This window comes from Bos javanicus, chromosome 28 (assembly GCF_032452875.1).
Source record: "Bos javanicus breed banteng chromosome 28, ARS-OSU_banteng_1.0, whole genome shotgun sequence".
Classification (NCBI taxonomy): domain Eukaryota; kingdom Metazoa; phylum Chordata; class Mammalia; order Artiodactyla; family Bovidae; genus Bos; species Bos javanicus.
In genome coordinates, this window is record NC_083895.1 from 6,782,500 (window position 1) to 6,806,164 (window position 23,665).

Consider the following 23,665-nt stretch of genomic DNA (forward strand, 5'->3'; position numbering starts at 1 on the left):
AGAGGCTCCGAGCTAATGAACACGAAGCTCAGACTCTGGTCTGCAAAGCAACAAATAAGATGATCTACCCAAAAAACTCAAAGTACGCTTCTTTTTAAAAGTTCATTTCAGGGGAGAAGGATTCAGGATGGAGGGGACACATATGTACCTCATGGCCAATTCATACGGATGTTATGGCAAAAACCACCACAGTATTGCAAAGTGATTATCCTCCAAATAAAATTAACAAATAATTTTTTTTTAAGTCCACTTCATTTCCATTGTTTAGATCCAGATACCAAATTTCAAAGAGTACAGAATGGAGGAAATCAGAATAGCCAAGAGAGATACAAGAGAGACACTTATGACCATTCTGGGACCACAGACAAGAATGGAGAGAAAATCCTACATCCAACAAACGTAAATTTTCACCTGTGCTCCATCAGCAAAAGATGAACAAATACTAAAGACGACCGCTAAATAAAGAAAAAGGGCAGAAGGAGGTGAGAGGCTGGCAAGGTCAGTGCCTGTCAAGTCCACCAGAGGTGCTGGTGGAAAAGTGCACTGAACAGACTCAGGAGGCTTACAGATGGACAGGAGGACACAGCACACTGAATGCCAGCTTCGGGCCAGGCTCCACTTGAGGCATTCAACTTAGGGTAGGACGACCAATGACGTGGTTATCAACATCCCTGTTAAATGTGAGATACGGGACTCAGAGAGTTTAGTCAGCTTTTCAGCTGTGGAAGCAACATACTATACTCCAGGGGTAGGTGTTTAATTTTAGTCTAGGGTCTATAAAATTCTTCCTGTGTGTTTCTTTAATATGCATGCCATTGACTCTCCTAACCCCACAGGATGCTAGACCCTACAAGACGATGACTTCAACCAGAAGTTCCAATCCCAGGGATTTCCCTGGTTGTCCAGTGGTTAGGACTCTGAATGTCCAATGCAGGGGGCCCGAGTTCGATCCCTGGTCAGGGAACTAGATCCCACGTGCCACAACTAAAGATCTCGCATGCTGCAACTAAGGCCTGGCACAGCCAAGTAAATAAATAAGTATAAATATTTTTTTTTAAAAAGAATTTCCATTTGCTACCACTGAGCCCTGGTTATCCCAAACCCTAGGCACTACAGACTTCCCTAAATTCGGCAAGAACAGTTTCTCTCCAGGCAATGAGTCTTTCCTGTGTTCTTACCACCTCTGGGACCATGGCTCTCACCCGCTTTGTATCCTGGCAAACACTACCCAATATCATTACTTATTTATTTACATGTTCTCTGTCCTCCTGCTAGACTAAGAATCCAAAAAGCAGAGAAAGTTATTCAATTTCATATTCTCTCACTGTGCCTAACAAGGTACCTGGCACAGTGAAAATGCAAAACAAAAACCAACCAACAAACAAAAAACTGTCAGCTAAATGAAACAATGCCAGGCAGCCCAGAGCTAGCAAGTGTCACCATGCCCAACACCCTGTACCAGCATGAGACCAAGTGCCACGTGACCAGATGACAGATAAACCCCACATTTAAAACGTTCAGGCAGAATGGTTTTATATAAACTGTTCCATCCACATCAATGAAGCAATGTTGGTATAGAGAGTAAGCCAAAACAAAGACACAGCCCTACTGGAAAAAGTGGCACGTCGTAACAATGTTGTTCAAACAGAACCCTACCTGGAAACTGGCGGTCATGGGCTTTCATCTGGAACAGAGAACCTTCCCCAGGGACATGAGAAGCAAGGGGATCCATCACCCCACCACCACCACCACCACCAAGATTCAAATTTAAAAGAACAAGAAGCCTGGAGGCCTGTAAAATTTAACTGTTAAAGGTCTGCTGCTGCTGCTAAGTCGCTTCAGTCATGTCCGACTCTATGCGACCCCACAGACGGCAGCCCACCAGGCTCCCTCGTCCCTGGGATTCTCCAGGCAAGAACACTGGAGTGGGTTGCCATCTCCTTCTCCAATGCATGAAAGTGAAAAGTGAAAGTGAAGTCGCTCAGCCGTGTCCGACTCTTAGCACCCCATGGACTGCAGCCTACCAGGCTCCTCCGTCCATGTGATTTTCCAGGCAAGAGTACTGGAATGGGGTGCCATTGCCTTCTCCGTTAAAGGTCTAAATAATGTCAAAATATAATTAAAGAAAGCATTTTGGTCAGGGAATGGAGGTATGGCGAAAGAAGAAACCTATAGCAAATTCAAGCATCCCTGGGCAAAGGACCCCTAACCAGGGTGGAAAGGGTTAGGCGCTCAGTGGTGTCTGACTCTTTGCGACCCCATGGACTGTATCCCACCAGACTCTTCTGTCCATGGGATTCTCCAGGCAAGAATACTGGAGTGGGTTGCCATTCCCTTCTCCAGGGGGTCTTTCCGACCCAGAGATCAAACATAGCTCTCCTACATGCAGGCAGATTCTTTACCATCTGAGACACCAGGGAAGCCCACTAGGCAGGGTATCTCCTCTTAATTGTTACTACAGGATCCAGCAATCCTTCAATTCACCCCTCTCCCCTTTTCCCACTGCAAAGGTGCCCAGCAACCTTCTGACCTCTGCCTACCTGGAGGCAGTGAACATGGGGACCGAGAAGAGGTCAGTGTTCAGGATCCTATGCTGGTTATATTTATTTTTGTAAATTACTAATCGGGCATCTCTGGTGCATACTCAGCTTAGTGAACACGGTTAATGTGATTATGGGTCTCAGAGATAATGAAAAAACTGGGTCTGAGAGTGTGCTGGGAAAATTGTTTTTCTTTTTCCTGAATGCCAAATAATGAATATTACCCACAAGAGTCTTCTGAAAAAGTTGGCTGGCACTTTGGCTGGCTGACGCACCATTCTGGATATTTACGCATGTTCTCCTCAAAGTGCCACACCGTGTCATAGGAGTTTTACTGAGGGTAATCACTCTCTCGGTGAACAGTAGTTTTTACAAAAGAGACAACAATCTACTCAGCAAGACTCAGCATCCTAATGTAAACCAGATTCTTCACCTCTCAGGGTAGAAACGTCACTGAAACAAGTTTGGCTTCTCCAGTATGAAATTAATAGTGGCTGGGGCTGAGCTGAGGCTAATGTCTGCAAAAAATTTAATTTGCAAAACCCAGCCCAAGGCTACCATGATATAAATTCCCTTGATGTGTTAATTTCACACTCTAGAGTCTTCATCCTACCAGTGGGGGGCAGGGGCTGGAGAGGGGAGGCGAGAGGAGAGGGATGTTGGTGATCTCCAGTATGCAAAGTAGGGGAGTACCTGAATTCACACAAATTTCTGGACATCTGCAACATCAGCTGTCCAAGCCCCACAGGGAGTCAGAGCCCAGCTTCCCTCCTGCCAGCCCACAGGGGATGAAAAGGTGACACAGAAATCAGCCCAGTGAGGAAAAGTACTTCATTATGCAGAGCACCATCACGGGGCACCAGCATCTCATTTGATAAACTTTTCCTCAACATCTTCATACAAAAGGGATGTTCCAGATACAGGCAAATAATGAGATAAACTCAGCTCAGCCGGATGCAATAGGTGCAGAGTGCTTTGCATTCCACAGCCAAATGCACAAGCCTGGTAGGAAGTACAACCCTGGGACATTCCTGGTGGCCTAGCATTTAAGACTCTGCACATCCACTGCAGGAGCCACAGGTTCAATCCCCAGTCAAAGAACTAAGATCCTACATGCAGTGGAGCAACCAAGCCCACGCACCACAATTACTGAGCCTGAGCCGCAACTAGACAGCCTGTGCACTCCAGAACCCCTGTTCCACAACGAAAGAAGCCCACCACAATGAAGACCCAGTGCAGCGAAAATAAAATAAAAAATACCTTGTGAGTCTTACACGTTTGCTCACACGTATAAGGAGTCAGCTGATACAGACATTTCCTATATGGACCAAGTCTCTAGGAGCTACATCGCAATCTCCTTGTTACCAAGGTCAAGTCAGGCAAATACAAGTTCCTGGACCTTTCTTTCACCTTTTAATAACATAAATGACCACCTTGTCCTCCTAGACTGTCTTCCCAACTCCACATCATAGTCTATCAGGGTAAAGGAAATAGAAATTTCACATAAATTTCAAGAAGTGAGCTTTGCTTATTTTAAGTGAATTTCTAAATATGCACTGGTCTGTCACTATGTCATCAGAATAAGGACTACATTTAGGCCTTGACTGGCTGGACTCCGAAGGGCCCCTGTTATGATCCTGCTTTGTTGTATAAAACTTGCTAATGACCTCTGAGAGATGGTGAAGGACAGGGAAGCCTGGTGTGCTGTAGTCCACGGGAATCACAAAGAGTTGGACACGACTTAGCAAATGAACCCATCAGCATGCAAAGTAACCGAAATCCCCACTCAACACAAACATGAGACCACAACAATGACAAAGTGATACGCTTAACAGTAAGTCTCATTGTACAAGGAATCCAAGCTGGATCTTACACTGGTTACCTTTGAGTTTGGCCCTAGGTTGGCTGAATACAGAGATCACATAGTCATCCCACGGCCCCATCTGTCAGAGATGGAAAATGAGCAGGAAGGCAATTTGCGTGCATCCAGGAGAAACGGCCCAGTGATCCTGCTGGTTATTTCTGCCGTATTTACAATATGACACAGACACAGAGGACAGTCCTCACCCGTGACTGGCACATCTTAGATGGGACCCTGACTAGGTTCCTTATCATGCTGGGTTTGGAAGGCCTCGACTATACAATGGCACTCTGAATGACAAGACGATTCCCAAACATGCAAGCTCCACTCGGACAACTGCAGGAGAAGGATCCTATTTACAACAGGAGCCTCCATCTTAACCTTCTCAACCAGAATCCAGGGTCAGGAGATAAAGGGACATGGGGAAGTGTGTGGAGGGGGCCTGGGAATGGCTAGTTCAAAACAGATGTCAGATGGGACTTCCCCAGGGTCCAGGGGTTAAGACTCTGCACTTCCACTGCAGGGGGCACGCACGGGTTCAATCCCTGGTCAGGAACTAAGACCCTGCATGTCACAGACCAAAAAAAGACTTCAAGTAGTGAGCAGGTTTGGAAATGACTAGACTCCTTCAGGGGCTTCCCAGGTGGCACTCGTGCTAAAGAATTTGCCTGCCAATGCAGGAGACCTAAGAGTCATGGATTCAATCCCTGGTTCAGGAATATCCCCTAGAGGAGGGCATGGCAACCCACCCCAGGATTCTCACCTGAAGAATCCCATGGACAAAGGAGCCTGGTGGACTATGGTCCACAGGGTTGCAGAGAGTCAACATGACTGAAGTGACTTAGCATGCGGGCAGGCTCCTTCAGGGATGGAGGTGAAAGGGCGCCAGAAAGTCAGCCCCTGCAGAGGTCCCAGTGTTCCTACTTCTCCAGAGACTCTGACAGAATAACCATGGCAGCAACAGGGATGAGCTGCCCAAATCGGCAACAACCCCCAAGGGCGGTTTGAAGGGTATCAGATCCTAGAGAAATACTAATGAGACGCAATAGGGGAAGTGACCCACATGTATCTGGGGAAAACCAAAATGTTCCCCTTATCAAGACAGGCCAGGCATATCCCTACGGATAGGACATGGACAGGACCTAGGACATGGATCCTAACAGCACAGTTCAAGAGCCAAGGAGAATCACACATTTATAACACTGACACAAAGGAGTTAACACCATCCCTATTAATCATGCATGTTGTCATAGATAAGCTGGAGTCTACCCATCACCAAGCACCAGGGAAGGGAATCTTCACTTGGCTAACCGCCTGGTGGAAACTGAGTATGGGAGTGAACTTTATGAAGACACATACTTTAAAAAGTCAAAGCCATCTAGGGGCAACTCTAATACACTGCCTATTACAGGACTTCAATGAAGAGAGATAGAGAAAAGGAAGAAGAGAATCACAAACAATATCCACTCTATTATGTGGACACATTAAGGGGATCACATTATTTCACAACGAGCAATTGTTTTTCCACTACAACTACTAGTAACTCTTGCTTCTGCCTCCTAACGGATGGATGCATAGACTGAGCCTGGATTAGGAACCAGTAAGGTCTGACTATCATTTTTAAAACGAATTTACAATAACATCATACTGGCTTGCTGTTTAATCCCACTTGTTAAGCAGACCCAGACAAGGGGATCCCCTCGACGGAGGAAAACACATCTTTTTAGACGGAGGGCAGAGGCTCAAAAATAAGAAAATGCTTCATGAGTTCACTTTTCCCCCCAGCACTATGAACTATGCATATTTTAGCACATTTTAAAAGGAAAAGGAGACAAAATAAAAATTAGCAACCCAACACACACCTATGAAACTCTATGTCTGGAGAGCAGGGGCAGGGAGGAGAACTGCACAGACATCTGGCCTCACCTGTCAGGCTGCCAAACCACTGTATTCTGAAGCTATTCAGCAGCTTTCTAAAGAAGAAACCAAAAAAAAAAATCCAACATGCCTGAACTGGGAGGCGGGAGAGCCTACTTGTAACTCAGCCCTTGTCAGACAAAATCCAGCAGCCTCAAAAGGTTCAATAGCCTTTTTATAAAGCTATTGTGTGGGTTAGTGCCTAAAAATAGTACAGTTCAGCAAGCAGATCACACGGAGGAATCACCTCTACACATTCAACTTCCAAACAATAGACAAAGCGGTGGAAAGAACACCAAATGCACTCGGGGGCAGTACAAGTCCCCGCGGCTGCCCCCCTCCCTGGGTTCCCCACCTCGGCTGAACACCCAGCAAGCCAATTTAGCCCAACAGCCTTTACAGGAAAATGGTGGTGGGGGGGGGTGCTGAGGCCCCCATTTCTCTAATATTCACTGTCACCTTTCGTGGTGGTGGGGGGGTGGTGCTGAGGCCCCCATTTCTCTAATATTCACTGTCACCTTTACGTGTGTGCAGTCGCTCAGTCGTGTCTGGCTCTGTGACCCCATGGACTGTAGCCAGGCAGGTTCCTCTGTTCATAGGATTTTCCAGGCAGGAATACTGAGGTGGGTTGCCATTTCCTACTCCAGGGCATCTTTCCGACCCAGTGATTCAACCTGTGTCTCTCTGCATTTCCTACGCTGGAAGGCAGATTCTTTACCACTGCACCACCTGTCACCTTTCGGAGATCTTTTTTCCCCCACATAAATAGGAAAGTGAGGACCACATCATAGCGATTATTGCTTGTACTGCTTTCACAGTCCCTTACACTAAAGCAGAGTTCTCAGTCTTCCCCTGGGGAAGTTCTGAAAGATATAGATAGCAGAAATTTAGTTTCCAACTCAGTTTTTAAGTATCAGTGTTATATACCTCACAATTTTAAAAGCTTCTCTGATGAGGCTAAGAACCACTGCTTAAGACAACAAAGTTTTTATGCCAAGTCAGGTCCATTGCCCGCCAGGCTCCTCTGTCCATGGGATTTCCCAGGCAAGAATACTGGAGTGGGTTGCCATTTTCTTCTCCAGGGGATCTTCCCAACCCAGGGATTGAACCCGTGTCTCCTGCATTAGCAGGCATATTCTCTACCACTGAGACACCAGGGAAGCCAGTCAAGGTGAGGGGAAGCCAACAGAAACCTAGAGGGTGGGGGTAAGTGTGATCCCCAAACTGGGCTCACCTCTTGGTGGGTACAGACACAATCAAGTCAAAGCATGGGAGAAGGAAGGATTTATAATTACTCACAAGAAGTAAAGAGAACACTGGGATCCTTCCCAAACCAGTGTCTCCCTGAACAGAAAATTTGAGAAATTTTAAGCCAAGGGTACATGCAAGTTCATGAAGGGGCTTGAGTAGAGGAGAATTCAGCATAGAATTGGGGGCAAAAGTCAACAGAGTCCAAGCTTTAACTGACTGAAGTCTGAAGGGTCAGCATCAGCATTCCACCCTCCAACTGGATGGGCCTTAGTTTCTGCAGAACTCAAAGGTGTAAGGAACCAGGACCCTGCCCCGGGGAGGACGACTGTTTCTTTTCTTTTTAAAAAATTTTATGTATTTGTTTTGGGCTGCGCTGGGTCTGCACTGCTGCGTGCAGGCTTTCCCTGGTTGTGACAAGCGGGCTCCTCATCGTGGTGGCTTCTCTGGTTGCCGAGCACGGGCTCTTAAGCGGGCGGCCTCGGTGGTTTGGGCACACTGAGTGGCTCCACGGCATGTGGGATCCTCCAGGACCAGGAGTGGAACCCATGTCCCCTGCATTGTGAGGCAAATCCTTGAACACTGGACCAAGAGGGAAGTCCTACACGATTGTTTTCTGACTGCTCCTCCCTAGTTTCTGCATCTCCTCCCTTAATCACTGAGGCCTGTTCAAGGGCAAGCATTGTGGCCAGGCTTAGATCACAAAATAGGTTAGGCAAAAAGGGGTACTCATGTCAAGAACTCTTTCTCCAGGGACCCCTAACCCATCTGCTTACATGAGCACCAGGGATGAAGCCTGCAAAGGATGGGCCACCCAGAGGTCATGAGTGCTGCTCTTCCAGAAACCACTGCTGGACAGAATAAAAATCAAGGCACCACAGGCAGCTTCCAAAAACTCCGGTAAGATCGTGAGAAAATGAAAAAACTAAAATCCAAATTTTAATTCTCCTTAATCTCCGATTTTAATTTGGCATTTGCTTTCTTCTTCCTTTCTCTCAATATATTTATAAAAAGGGGATTCTACAAGGGCTTCCTTGTGGCTCACACCATAAAGAATCCACTTGCAGTGAAGGAAACGAAGGTTCAATCCCTAGGTCTGGAAGATCTCCTGGAGGAGGGCATGGCAACCCACTCCGGTATTCTTGCCTGGAAAATCTCATGGACAGAGGAGCCTGGCGGGCTACGATCCATGGGGTCTCACACTGAGCAACAACAACCATAGAGTTTTATTGTGGGGATGATAAAGCTGAGAGGGGGAAAATAAATAATAGTGTTTTACAAAGGGACTTAAGTACATTTATCAGGTAAAATCAAAATGAAATTAATAAAATAGCTAGATCGGTTATAACAAACACTGCCTCTTTGAATTCAAATAAAAATTTTATGATAAGTTATCATCTCCATTTTGCCAATATCCAAACTGTGACACATAAAAGGTTAAGTGAATTGCCCAAGGTAATAAGACAGGAAAGAGCAGGGCACAACCTTTAAAAGAATGACCTAACCCAAGGAAACACAAACTGATTAGAACCAAGCAGGTCCAAGATGGCAGATGAGCTGACTCCCACTAGACCTAGAGCCTCAGTACATGCTTTCTGTAACCCATCAGCAAGCTGAGGGACACCCCATCGGTGCCATGACAGCTCTAAGGCCTGCCATAAAACAGCAAAAAGTGAGTAGTGACCCAACTGCTGGAAATCCCCACCCCTTCCTCAAAATAGCAGGAATACTTCCCCCATTCATTAGCCTATGAAATCAGCCACCCCTATAAAAACTGACAACCCCACGCCACTCTCACCTTCTGAGGTGGCCCACCTTTGTCTATGCAGTGTGTTTCCTCCCTGAATAAATCTTCTTTCACGTTAATACAGCTCACTCTTGAATTTGTTCCTGCACAAAGCCAAGAAACCACACTTGGCAGCCGTCCCAGGGACTCTGACATGGCCTGGGACCTGACCATCCTCCTGACCCACTTTCTTTTCAGCAACAGTGACATTAAGTTAATAATCTCACCACCTGGAGAGTAAACCCTGTTATTGTCCAACCTTAAAATGAAGGTTCTTTAATGTTCTTGTCACTAAACTATGTTTTTCCATTTTCCAGATGTTTGTCTGCAAATACCTGGGAGTTGGCTCAGGCAACTGAGAGCTCGACTCTCCTGAAGTGTCTGGGTCACCTCTGTCCTTGGAGTACTCTCAGCGGCACGGTGGGAAGACGACCTCAGAGCTGTTCCCACTGAAGGAAAGAGAAGCTTGAAACAGAAAGGGTTGGCAGCTGCCTCTATACATTGAGGAGAAGACAGAATCGAGGAATCTGATTTTTACAATGTGTTTAGGGGCTTCTCCGGTGGTCCAGTGTTTAAGAATCCACCTTCCATTGCAAGGGACATAGGTTCAATCCCTGGTCAGGGAATCAAGATCCCATATGCCACACAGGGCAGCTAAGCCTGCACGCCACAACTAGAGAAGCCAGAGCATCACAACTAGAGAGAAGCTTCAGTGCCACAGCAGCCAAAAAAAAAAAACATGTTCACATTTGTTAGCAGGTTATTAAATACAGATACTTGGGACATTTCACCAAACGGGTGGACTCTACTCCTTTCTCTAAACAACCTTCCAGAAGGGAAGGCTGCCATGCCTTGACTCCTACTGTGTCTCAAGGTGTAAAGGGGACAAAGGAGCCTCATCTACAGCCTCCTAGGTCATAGAAAATGCAGGGCAGGAGGACTGCAGAATTTGGAGTGATTCTCAGAGGGGACACTTGCTTTGCTTCTCTGCTTCTATCAGACACTCAACTAATTCCCAGGGAAAGTTGTTTTTATCAAGGAAAAACAATATTTTACCTCAGAATCCGGATCTTAACACCATCCACTGTTCCAATGTGGAACGCTTCCATTGAAATCTTCCACTGATATTTTCTCCAAAGAGTAATGTTTAATGAAAACAAAGGAGGTGGTCCAGTGGTCAAGAATTCACCTTACGATGCAGGGGATGTGAGTTCGATCCCTGGTCAGGGAACTAAGATCCCACACCTAGCCTGTGAGCCACAGCTAGAGAGAAGCTTGTGTGCCACAAACAAGACCAGACACAGCCAAATAAATAAATTTAAAAAAATTTTTTTTAATAAACAACGGAAAGAAAACTTACAAAACTACATGTTCTCTAAAAAAGCTGTGTTGACTCTCAGGTTCCTGAACCAAGATGGGTGTGAGCAGCCTGTCACCAAGGGAATGCAGTCTTTACAGCACAGAACTGTGGGCGTTTTATGAATGGTAACGCTGCAGATAGCATACACAATGTCTGACATAACGCATTTTAAATATTTCCCAATGATAATCCCTAATACGCTGATATTCATAATGGTCACATTCACCCTTCAGAAATCGTGCCAAATTATCATTTAAACTGAGAAGCCACCAAAACACCCACAAAGCTGTCAAAGATCTACTACTCATAACCCTTAAGGACAAGTGTGTTTTAAGAGGCTTGATACAAGTAGGTCTTCAGGCTGTGGGTGGGTCATTCACTCAGCATTCACTGCAGTTTGAGAATATGCAGTAATTGTTCAATGTCATCCCACCACACATCCTTAAAGTGATGTTAGGATTCCATGCGGTTTTACACAGTATCAGTAGGCTTATCTTTATGGATGATCAATATATGGCCATCTTATCAATCTGATTGTACAAACTCTTCTTTCTGTTCTTCTCATAGCTGCTTGCAGAAGAGATCACATTGAGACATCTCTATAAGACTAATGGGATGACTCAGCCTTCAACTGGACACCCTTCCCTGGGGCCACGGTCATAGTGAGTTGGGACAGCCCAGGTCCTCAGGGCTCCATAAATGGCTAGTTCTGTGACCTTGAACAAACCATTTTGCTCCCTTGGACCCAGTTCCCTTATTTCTACAAGGGGAATGGTAATACCTACTTCAGTGCTGTTGGAACATGAAATGAGTACTCAACAGTACCTACCATACAGTAAAGAGAAAGCAGATAAAGCTGCAATAATGTACAACCATAATTATTAGAAGAAAAAGGGAATGGGCTGCAGATACAGTAAGACTATTTGATCATGAAGTCCCCCTCATGTGATCAAATTGATCAGAATTAAATTTTAGGGGGGAAAAAATCATTTGTAATATAATGAGCACACTGTCACGTAGTCAACCAGACAGAAATTAATGGGAAGAACAAGAAACTGGAAAAGAGGGAAAAGAAAGAAATCCCTAGTTGTGTCACTTCGTCCGTTAAAAAAAATAGTTCCAAGGGGCTTCCCTGGTGGCTCAGTGGTGCCTGCCAAGGCAGGAGACGTGGGTTTGATCCCCGCTCCGGGAAGATCCCACATGCTGCAGAGCAACCACCACTACCGAGCTTGTGCTCCAGAGCCGGGGGGCTGCCACGACTGAGCCCATGTACGTGTGCCGCAACTGCTCAAGTCCACACACCCTAGAGTCTGTGCTGCACAGCAGGAGAACCCACCACTGAGCGGCCCGCACACTGACTAGTGAGTGCCCCCACGCTGCAGCAACTGCAGAAAAACCCAGGCAGCAACAAAGACCCACCACAGCCAGAAATTACTTACTTAATTGACTGATTTTTTTTTTTTAAGAAAAAGAATTCCTAGTACAAAGCAGGATTGGTTTTGTGTTTTAAATCTGATTACACTGAACCAGTCCATGAGAAACCAAGGTACTAGACCTATCAAATTAAGGACCAAATCCTATTCTGGTCAAGCCATCACTTGAAAACAAGTGATGGGTTCAGGGAAAACAGAAAACTAATAAGCGTTCTCCCAGGCTTGGGAAGAGGAGGCCAGGAACCAGTAGGACTGTCCTGGGACACAGCAGAAAGGCATCTTATGTGAGGGACTTTGACTCGCCTGCCCTAAGCCCTTGGAGACCTCACCAAATTCTCATAATCTCTGGGTCCCATGAAATCTCTCAAATCCTCTCTTTCTGCACATCCTTTTTTTTCTTTGCTGTGAATAAAGTACACCAAAATGGACATGTCTAAATGCATTCATTTGTCCACTGAAATGTGTGTATTAAGTGCCCAGGACATGCCAGGCATCGTGGAGGGGTCATCTCAGCTCACTAGCATTATCTCAGCATCTGATGCCTACAGGATGTGAGCCCTGTATTAGAGCTACTTGTATATACTTTTTTCCTTCCCGTTAAGATTGTAAACTCTTGAAAGGGAAGGGCTGCATTTTAATCATCTTCTTCCCCTTGGCACTTACCAGAGGGTTCCACTTATAGAAAGTATCTAATAAGCAATTACTGAACCCAACCCCGCTCCAGGACACGTATAACCGGAGGATCCAGGGTTTCTCTCCCCTTAGGTCTTCAGATTTTAAGACTGTCTCCCTGAGGTGGGTCAGCCTTTCTAAGTCTGGCTGCTAGTGGCATATAAATGTTTTTAAACATAATCTGGAAAATGTTAATGCCCCTTTAACTTTCATGAATATAGGAGCAAAAAAGACGAACCTGAGGATGAGATTAGTCTTCCATATAAGCTAATGCATTTCCTGATGCCCAAGCAGCACAGTCTCCACCTCACTCTTGACATCTGGGTCCTGACAACATATGGTATTGTTGCTGCCGTCAGCAAGCAAATGACCCCCGCCCCCACACCCCACACTCAATGGTGCTGTTTCCTAATAGATCAAATTCAGAAACTAGGCTTTTGACTCAGAAACTTGGGCAAGACCATGAGGAACTTAACAGTCTGAGAATATTTTAAGTAAATGGAAACAAATGATGGTCGCTCTGGACGTCCATGGAGTCCTAGAATTCTATTGACCTTAACAAAACTGGCCAAAAAGAAAAAAGGACAGGCTCACAAGGAAGCCTAGCACCACCCTGACAATATTTATTTTCCTTCCAGAAAGGCAGGAGGTTGAATGTGAAGCTGAGAGCAGAGAAAGGAAGAACAAGATAATAGTCCAGGCATCAAAACAGCTGCTTTCTGATAAGAAGACGCCAAAGGAGTTAAAAATTTTTTACTAGAAATCTGAAGGACGAATGAAATGCACACCACTATCACACCATGGTACCGGCTGTCTCGGAGAATTTTATTCATCTTCGTAAGAATAACAATTTGGAGCTCAGCCCAAATTTTTCTAAGTAATCCCTTAATGATCATAATTGACTTATCCCACATAACAAGTCTTCTAATCCTCTGATAAACAGGCTTCTAAGCCTGGATGAGGGTTAAATAAGTCCTAACTTCATCAATGCGAAACGAGGACATGGAATGATAAAATGATCTATACAGGATTATGCAACCCTTCCCTTGTGGCTCAGCAGTAAAGAGTCTGCCTGCAATGCAGGAGATGCAGGTTCTATCCCTGGGTCGGGAAGATCCCCTGGAGAAGGAAACGGCAACCCACTCTAATATTCTAGCCTGGAAAATTCCATGGACAGAGAAGCTTGGCAGGCTACAGTCCATGGGGTTGCAAAAGAGTTAGACACGACTTAGCAACAGAACAACAGCAAAGCAGCTCATCAATTACAATGTTCTCATTACACATAAATGTGTGAGAATAAAAGGCTTTGCAGAAGAGAAAAGAAAGAATCAAAACAAATGAACTCCACTCATATTTTTTTTAAACAACAGGTTTGTTGAATAGATTTTGATGTTGCCTTGAATTGGGTATAATGATAACCCATGTTAAAACAACCCTATGAGGATTTCAACACAGACTTTTCTAACTGCATCCACATGATAGCTGAATAGCTGAAAGAAAGAAAGAAAGGAAGGAAGGAAAAGGAAAGAAGAAGTGAAGAAGGAAGGAAAGAAAACTAATAATTGGAACTTGCAAGCGACTCCTCCTGAGGCCCCCAATGTAGGCAACTCCAAACCAAAGAGGCTTCTCAGAGGAATGCTCACCCCTGTCTGCTGTACGTGTGTGCTAAGTCGCTTCAGTCATGTCTGAGTCTTTGCTACCCCTTGGACTATAGCCCACCAGGCTCCTCTGTTCATGGAATTCTCCAGGCAGGAATACTGGAGTGGGTTGCCATGCCCTCCTCCAGGGGATCTTCCAGACCCAGGGACTGAACCCGAGTCTCATGTCTCCTATGTCTCCTTCAATGGCTGGTGGGTTCTTTACCACTGAGCCACCTGGGCAGTCCTGTCTGCCCGCCCAGGAGGAGGGACAAATCAGAACATTCAATCTGCAAGCCAAGGGGAACAGAAAGCATCTTTTTTGAAAAGCACACTTTCAAACCGGAAGCAGCTGTGGACGTAAGGATGGCTTCGCAGGTCTGGCCTGCTGGCAGGCTTACCTGGCTGGGGTGGTGGGCTCCTGCTCACACAGCCAAGAGCAAGATCCTGCAAGAGAAGAAAGAGACCCAGCTCAGACTCACAGAGAAACTCCTGCTCTGAAGTTTTCAGAGTGTGATCTGAGGACCCTGGGCTTCCCAAGACCCTTCCAGAGGTTTGCAGGTCAAAGCCATTTTCAAATCCAAATCCAAAAGCCAAATTCAGAGCCAAACCAAAACCAGGACACAAAATATAGTGCAGTCTCCTAGAGGCAGACACATCATGGTGTAAAGAGAGGGGTATTTGGCTTATTTTCTGATGCCAGATATATATGAGATTTGCAAAAAATTTAAAGGTCATCTGCTCACTGATGTCTCTTGTTTTGGAAAACAGTGATTTCATGAGACACATTATTTATAATAAAAAGTACAGGGCTTATTGCCATTTCAAATAAATTAAGAAATATTTTTAAATGTCTTGACTTTAGTTCCAATACTGTGAGTATCAGTAGAGATAAGTATAAATAGAGATAAGATTTTGATTGTGTAATCAAAAGCTCCTTGGGATCCTGAGTCATTTTTAAGGGTAAAGGGGGCCTAAGACCAAAACTTTGAGAACTGCTGCTCCAGGTGGCTATTTTGGTGCCAACTTCCATTAAACAACAGGTTTCCCTAGTGGCTCGGATGCCTGCAATGCAGGAGACCCCAGTTCGATCTCTGGGTCAGGAAGATCCCCTGAGGAAGGAGGTGGAAACCCACTCCAGTATTGTTGCCTGGAGAACTCCATGGACAGAGGAGCCTGGTGGACTACAGTCCTAGGGGTCACAGAGTCAGACACAACTGAGCAACTAACATTTTCACTTTTTGCACTTTCTATTAAATAGTATCTGCTTTGAAGAACAGCAGTGGTCAGTACACAGCACTATGTGCCAGGCACCCTACTAAATATGTGTCACTTACAAATTCACAATCATCTTAAAAAAAAACCCAAGAGAACCATATTTAATATTCTGTGTTACACCATAATGGAAAAGAATATAAAAAAGAATAAATATATATGTATAGCTGAGATATGTGGCTGTACAGCAGGAATTAACACAACATTGTTAATCAAATACACTTTAATTAAAAAAGAAAAAAAAACCCCAGCCTTCCCGCCTCAGCCCTGGAGTGGAGACTGGTGCTCTAAAGACTGGCTACTTGCCCAAAGCACCCAAAGCAAGTCACAAAGAACAGGGTACGAACTCAAGTCAGCCTGGCTGCTAAGACCATGATCTCTTATTATACATAATTTTTTTTTTTAAAAAGGAAGCATGAGAATTTCTGCAAACTAAACTGGAGCAAAGTGGCTGGGGCCCACTCTCCCACATGACACTGAACGGACTCCATGTGCAATGAGGTGAGCACAGCCTGGATGAAGCACTACTGACCGGGCTTCGCTGCTGCTGGCAAGATGCCCGCTCCACGCCAGCTTTACATCTGTTGTCCCCATTCAGTATGAATGGCGCCCCTAACACATTTTAGGGTCACCTATCAAAAAGGCTATGATAGGTCTCGGCTTCTGAAAGCCTCCTTTTCTAATCTGCCTCAATTTGCATGAAGAATTGAAACAGTGGGTGAAGAGGTACTATTACTTGTCCTTCAGTTGCAGCTGAATTTAAGATTATGTGCAAGAGGAAGAGGGAGGAAAGAAATTCTCATTGACATAACTTATGCAGCCAATATAGCCAATTCTGAGTTTAAAAATCTAAAGCACGGTATGGAAAGTTTCTTAAAAAAAAAAAAAGAATAGAATTACCATATGATCCAGCAATTCCACTTCTGGACATATATGGATATGTACGCAAAAGAATTGAAAACAGAGACTAAAACAGATATTTATTCCCCAGGTTCATTGCAATACTATTCACAACAGCTAAAAAGTAAAAACAATCCAAGTGACCATCAGACTATGCTTTATCCATACAACAGAGCATTATTCAGCCTTTTAAAGGAAGGGAATTGAGACATACACCAAAATATGGATGAATTTTGAGGACATTCTGTTAAATAAAATAAACCAGGCACAAAAGGACAAGTACTGTATGATTTCACTTATACGAGGTAACCAGGAGTCAAATTTCCAGACTCAGGAAGGAGAACGGTGGTTGCCAGAAGCTGGGGACGGAGGATGGGGAGTTCGTGTTTAATAAATACAAATTTTCTGTTTGGTAAGGTGAAAATGCTCCAAAGACGGATGGTGGTGATGGTTGTACAACAAGGTGAATATAAATTAATGCCACTGAATTGTACACTTAAAATGGTAAAATATCATATCTATTTCACCACAATCCAAAAAATACCATTTGTCAGGCTTCCCTGGTGGCTCAGTGGTGAAGAATCCACCTGCCAACGCAGAAGACACAGTTTCAATCTCTGATTGAGGAAAATCCCACGTGCCAAGGAGCAACTAAATCCATGCACCACAGCTACTGAGCTTGTGCTCCAGAGCCCGGGAGCTGCAATTACTGAGCCCACGTGCAGAAAATACGGCTGCTCGTGCTCCCTAGAGCCCATGATCCACAGCAACAGAAGCCACCGCAATGAGAAGCCGGAGCCCTGCAAGTAAAGAGTAGCCCCCACTCCCCGCAACTGGAGAATGCGTGCACAGCAACAAAGACCCAGCACAGCCTAAATAAATAAAGGAATTTATACATATAAATTTAAAACAAAAATAGCATTCATCAAAAAGGCTTCCTCACACCAGATAATCAGAAAACAATGTATTCATGGGTATCACATGGTTTCGATCTTCACTAATGTATTAAACCCATCCATGCATTCATCCACTCAGCAAATGTTCAACCACCCATCTCCTGGTTATGAGTTCCCATGCTAGGTAGGAGCTGGAGAAGGAGACAGTCAGTCTACCCCTTGCACACATGCATGCGCGCGCGCGCACGCACACACACACACACACACACACACACACACACACACACACACCAGGGCACCCAGGCACAGCAGTCCTTATACCACAAAGTACCCAAAGGCAGCCTACGTGGGAGACACAATTGAACTACAAAAGCTAACAATTTCTTGCTAACAAAGCACGAACTTGTACAACAGCAAAAATTTTCAAGTCTCCAAGCCTCACGATTTTTCAAACTTTTAAGAATCTTTTTTTTTCCTCTACAGAGGCTCTACATTTTTTATGCTGATTCACTATAAAACCCTCAACTTTAGTGTACAAAATAAGTCTTCAAAAATCCTCCTGATTAAACCATCTGTGTTTCATGACTAAGTATCATGTAGTTAATTTCTCTTCACCCTTAAATTATGTGCTAATACCCCACACACAATGACTGCAACTCTGTAAAAGGCACTTTTCCTTCCTTTGGTACAGCAAACATCCTGTAAACAATTAATGCCCGGCTCTTGTAACCAGCTGCTTTTGTTTACAGACAGGAAGGGAAACCACAAATCCTCTGAGTGGCACTGGGGACTTGAGAGTTGTGCTCCATTTCCTACCAAGCAGGTGGTTTATATGAGGGAACTAGCTATTGTTTTGGCTCTGGAGAAAAAAAGAAGGACATTTTTCTTGCAGCGCGGCCTTCCCAAGCCGCAGACCTCGGCAGGGGCCGTCACAGAGGATCAGGAAGAGGGACCTTCCTCCTCCACCCGCTGCCCAGAGAGGCCCCTCACACCTCAGCCAGAAGCTCTGCCAGAAAACTGTGTCTGCAGGCGCAGGGCAGCCCGGCCCTTTGTCTCCACCAGCAGGTTCTTCAGCTGTTTCCCTAGTGAAACCAGGTTCTGAGAAAGTGAAGGCAAATATTTTCTTTCCACTGTGAAGAATACAAATATTCCCTCCGGCTCAAAAATCACCATTTCTCCATTGACTATAAGGACATGCTTGTTAGTACTCCAGGGCAAGCAAGCCAGCCAGCATCAGAGAATGGCCAAGTTTTATTCTTGCATTTTTAACTTAAAAATAAAAACTCCTCTCAAAATAATGAGATGCCTTCGAGGGTCCAAGTCATCAACGCGGATTTCTATCCATGCACCTGCGACCTTTGGTCTTGAGCAGCAGGGTTCCCGCCTCTTACTGCCCTGCATCAGGGCCCGGGGGCCAGTCGGTGAACCTCTGCCAAGGCCATGAGCCACGGTCGCACCTCCCCATCATCAGTAGGCCAAGAACCCAAACCCAAACCTCACCCACTCCAGAAGCACAGTCCACATGGATATGCACCCAGGCCCAGATTCAAACAGCCAATCACACAGGGAGAGAACTTCTGAATCATGGGGGATTCTGTAGATAAATGTCAGATGATGCCACTTGCTCCCGGAAATGCATTCTGGACATCAGCTCACCTGTCAGTGTCCAGCATTCAACACTAGTGACCACTCAGCAGCACCAGTAACCAGGCCTGTCTCAATATTTGTACACACACACACACACAGCCCCAGTGCTCTCTAACACCAGTGTCCAGGCCACAGCGATGTCTAAATCACGAACACGATGTCAGCTCAGTGTTAAAACATATGCTACAAACTTTGAGCAAATGACTTGCCAGTCAGAGGAGTCTGTTTTCACTGTGAATCAGGTCAGTGCAATGAGACTCTCAACCCGAGACATTTCCTCACCCCTCAAGTCACACTGTGATTTCAGTGTGCCCAACACAAAGCACTGCTGTCGCTCAGGGACTGTTCTTATTTTCCCCCTTTGGTGGCTGCTTATACACACACACACACACACACACACACACATTTTTTTTTTCTAACTGTGCTAAGAATGCCGACTCATTGGAAAAGACCCCGATGCTGGGAAAGATTAAAGGCAGGAGAAGAGGTTGACAGAGGATTAGATGGTTGGATGGTATTACCAAATGACAAGGACGTCTGGTGTGCTGCAGTCCATGGAGTCACAAAGAGTTGGACACGACTTGGCGACTAAACAACAAAAGAAGACTTAACATGAGATCCACCATCATAACACATTTAAGTGCACAGTTCAATACTGAATTACAAGCGTAACACTGCACAGCAGACTCTAGAACTTATTCCTTGTATGTATGTGACTGAAACGTTAGACCCACTGGACTGTAACTGCCTGTTTCCTCTCCTACCCAGCCCCTGGCAACCACCATCCTGCTCTGCTTCTCTGAGTCTGATTATTTTAAGTGGATTCACGCAGTTCTTGTCCTCCGGGAGCATGATGTCCTCTAGGCTCATCCATGTGGTCACAGGACAGGATGACCTCATTTTTTAAGGCTGAATAATATTCCACTGCATATTTACCCCAGTTTTTTGGGTTTTTTTCTAAGTTGGGTAGAGATAAGAACAGAGAAAGAAACTGGAAACAGAATCCCTTTGCAGTTACTCTAACATTTAACACTATTCCTTTAACACCTCAGCACTCAAACCCTTTCCTCAGCACTATTAGGAGCTGTTGCCACATGAAGCTTTCTGCCTGATGGAGCAAGCCAACCACTCCATAGAAGACAGGGACCAAGTGTCAACAGAATATAATGGAAGAGTCTCTGGGAGGTACTGTGAGAGGACTGAGGAGGAGGCCAAACTTCAGCTGGGAGGAGAGACGTGGAGAAAGTAGCTAACACTGGAGCAGCTGGAACACAGCAAGGGTGTGGGGAGTCAGGGGAGCTCTGTCCCCTCCCTCATTTTGTCAGGAAAATTTGTACACGTGTATCCAACATCCATGCAGGCTTTCTCCTCCCCCCCATCCCAGCCCAAGGGTGAGTGAGGAAGAATTTAGGACTTGGATGCCTCTGCAAACCTCATGGAAAATCCCAAACAAACCCCACAACACCAACACCACTGCTCACAGAGAACTCCATCAAGCCCTAAACACTCGCTTCTGAGTCTAGACTTCAGGAGACTGGCATACGTGCTAAGTCACTTCAGTCGTATCTGACTCTTTTCAACCCAATGGACCATAGCCTAGCAAGCTTCTCTGTCCATAGGATTCTCCAGGCAAAAAAAAAAAACTGGAGTGGGTTGCCATTTCCTCCCCAGGGGTCAAACCTGAGTCTCTTAGGTCTCCCCCATTGGCAAGCAGGTTCTTTACCACTAGCGCCGTCTGGGAAGCCCTCAGGAGGGCAGGGACCAGGTCTGGTTCGTGACAGCATAGGCAGTACTAAGCACCGTATTTTTCACTTTAGAAGCACCTGGTAAATATTTTCCAGAAAGAGAAGAAAGAAGGGAAGAGGAGTAGAAGGGGTAAAGAAGAGAAGAAGCAGGAAAGAGGAAAGGAAAAAGTTACTGGCTTGAGCGCCAGGGAGAGTAAGAACAGGGGTAGGTGTGTGCCTAGGGAAAACACTTGGCATTTTCAAATGGAATTCCCACAGGACAGGCTAAGCCACAGGAAATCACCAACACGGCAGCCTGAAAAGGCTGCACATGATTCTACCTAGTATCTGCTCCTCCCCAGTGGGCTTGCCTACTCTACATCTATGTCTTTCATCAGTGGCTTATTTGGGGACCACACCAGCCATTCCCGTCTCTCTGAGCCCCATCAGTCAGCTGCCACATGGAAGACCCACCGGTACCCCTAACTCTACTTAGAAAAGAGCTCACACCCTTCCCACAAGCCCTTGCTCCATCCCTGCTCACAACCTGGGTATCAGCCTACTGTCCCTCACATGCCTGCCCGCACCACCGACACTAGGCTCGCAGGCTCTGTCTGCCCAGCACCCCATCTTCTAGCACCGAAAGGGACCCCTGCCCCTGGGCCACTCAGGGAACAAGCTCTCCCCTTCACCTCAGTGGCTAGATCAGGGTGGAGAACCAAAGCAAGCTGTCTACATGTTTTCTGGGATAATGCAGAGATCTTGGGACATGGAAGTCAGTTTCCACTGAGGAAGCTAAGCCAGGAGGATGTGAGTTACTGGCCGCCATCCTGCTGATCCCATGGAAAGCACTCAAGACCCGGCAAAACAGAGGAGGGGAGTCAAGATACAACAGAGAGAGAGTTTCCAGGCCAATGCTGGACCCCTGGATCCAGCAGCATCTAAAGTATGCTGCTCCCAAACCATCCCAATCACTTGAGTAAAACCTTTCCTTTTCTGCCTAAGATGGTATAAACTGGGTTTCTGTCATTCATAACCAATAGTCCAGATGAGTGTACCTGCTCACAACTGCACCATGCATAACTTCAACCTCAAAATAACCTTCAAATAATTATATAAGGTGGACCCAAGCACCTTTGATCTGACAGTCATAGCCTGCAGTAAATGACCTTTCCCAAACAAATATGTCCTGAGGTCTCTTGTTTCTGCCCCTTTTATCAAACTGTTCCCATCACCCAAACTACCAGCAGCCTTCACTCTCATAGAACTTCTTCAGACATCTCTAGGGGGGAAAGTTTCCAAGAAAACTTTCTAGACAATGCTTCCTCTCTATGCCCCCAGAAGATCATTACTTGTAGCTTCTGCTTTTGCTCTTAACATTTTTCAGTCTGTCTCATATGTGATTTATTTACAAAAAAGTCAATTTAATGAGCAGAAGCCTTAGGCACAGCAGGTAATCAATGAACAGTTGGTGAAATGAATACTCAAAAGTGGATAAGCTTACATTTGCTGAGGATGATGGTACAATTAATTCAAAGTCTGTATCCCTTGCCATACATTTATTACATTAATTTTTCTGTAACGCTGAAGAAAAAATTACCATGACTATTAGAATGGCCTTGATATGGTGGAGGAAATACTCTGGGATCTTTCAATATTTCTCACAAATAAGATAAATAACGAAGATGCCTGGGAGCCAATATACCTCCTGCTAATTAAAGCTAAAAAGCTTGAACTGCTCCAGCACCACAAAGTCCAAACTCTCAGCCAAGGCAACCAAGCCACCAACAATCTCTCCAGCCAGCCTTCCAGGTCCCTGCACTTCCACCCTTGCTCATACACCCAGAGAATTGTTTTCCGATTGCTTAGGTAGAGGGTGGAGCAGCGGAAAGTCCTGACACTTTTCGGTGAACACTGCTCTCCTTTACCCAGTGTGTAAAACATAATGAATAATAAGATAATATTAACATGGGAACCAGCAACAATTTTACTATCAGAAAGACGTACATGATGAATTCATGTGCATCCCCATAAGGATACCTATTCAGGAAAACAGGACACTGAACTCGGTATGTTCAACTGAAACAGATTCTTGTTCCATCACTGGCTAGTATGCAGTATCATCTGCATGAAGACAAGCAAGACATTACAAATAAGAAAACATCATTTCTTAAGGTGGTGTTTTATGTTCATTATCTTTTTGTTAAACTTAATTTTACAGAAGTATAATGTACAGTGTTGTTTAATTTCTGCAGGACAGCAAAGTGATTCAGTTGTAAATATATATAAATTTTCATATTCTTTTCCATTATTGTTTATCACAGGATACTGAATATAGTTCCCTGGGCTATACAGCAGGATCTTGTTTATACATCCTATACATAGTAGTTTGCATATGCTAATCCCTAACTCCAAATCCATCCCTTCCCCATCACCAACCACAGTCTATTCTCTATATCTGTGAGTCTATTTTTGTTTTGTAGATACATTTATTTCTAACATAACTTAGATTGCACTTATAGATAACTTAGATATACTTTATATCATAAGGTATTAGGCTGTCTAGCTTATTTTGCTTAGTATGATAATCTCTAGGTCCGTTCATGTTGCTAAAAATGGCATTATTTCATTGTTTTTTATGGCTGAGTAATATTCTCTGCAGATGGTGATTGCAGCCATGAAATTAAAAGACACTTACTCCTTGGAAGGAAAGTTATGATCAACCTAGATAGCATATTGAAAAGCAGAGACATTACTTTGCCAACAAAG

The 23,665-nt window shown here is 45.0% G+C and overlaps 1 protein-coding gene across 6 annotated transcripts in view; it reads right to left on the minus strand.

Annotated features, from left to right (window-relative positions):
- Positions 1 to 23,665, minus strand: part of SIPA1L2 (signal induced proliferation associated 1 like 2) — a 247,297-nt gene that overhangs the window by 166,709 nt on the left and 56,923 nt on the right. For 5 of the 6 annotated variants that reach the window (XM_061404830.1, XM_061404836.1, XM_061404829.1 and 2 more), the window contains exon 2: positions 14,856 to 14,901. The exons of the other annotated variant lie outside the window; for it this stretch is intronic. The gene's annotated coding sequence lies outside the window, so the exon portion shown is untranslated. The remainder of the gene's footprint in view (positions 1 to 14,855; positions 14,902 to 23,665) is intronic. 6 annotated transcript variants of the gene reach the window in all.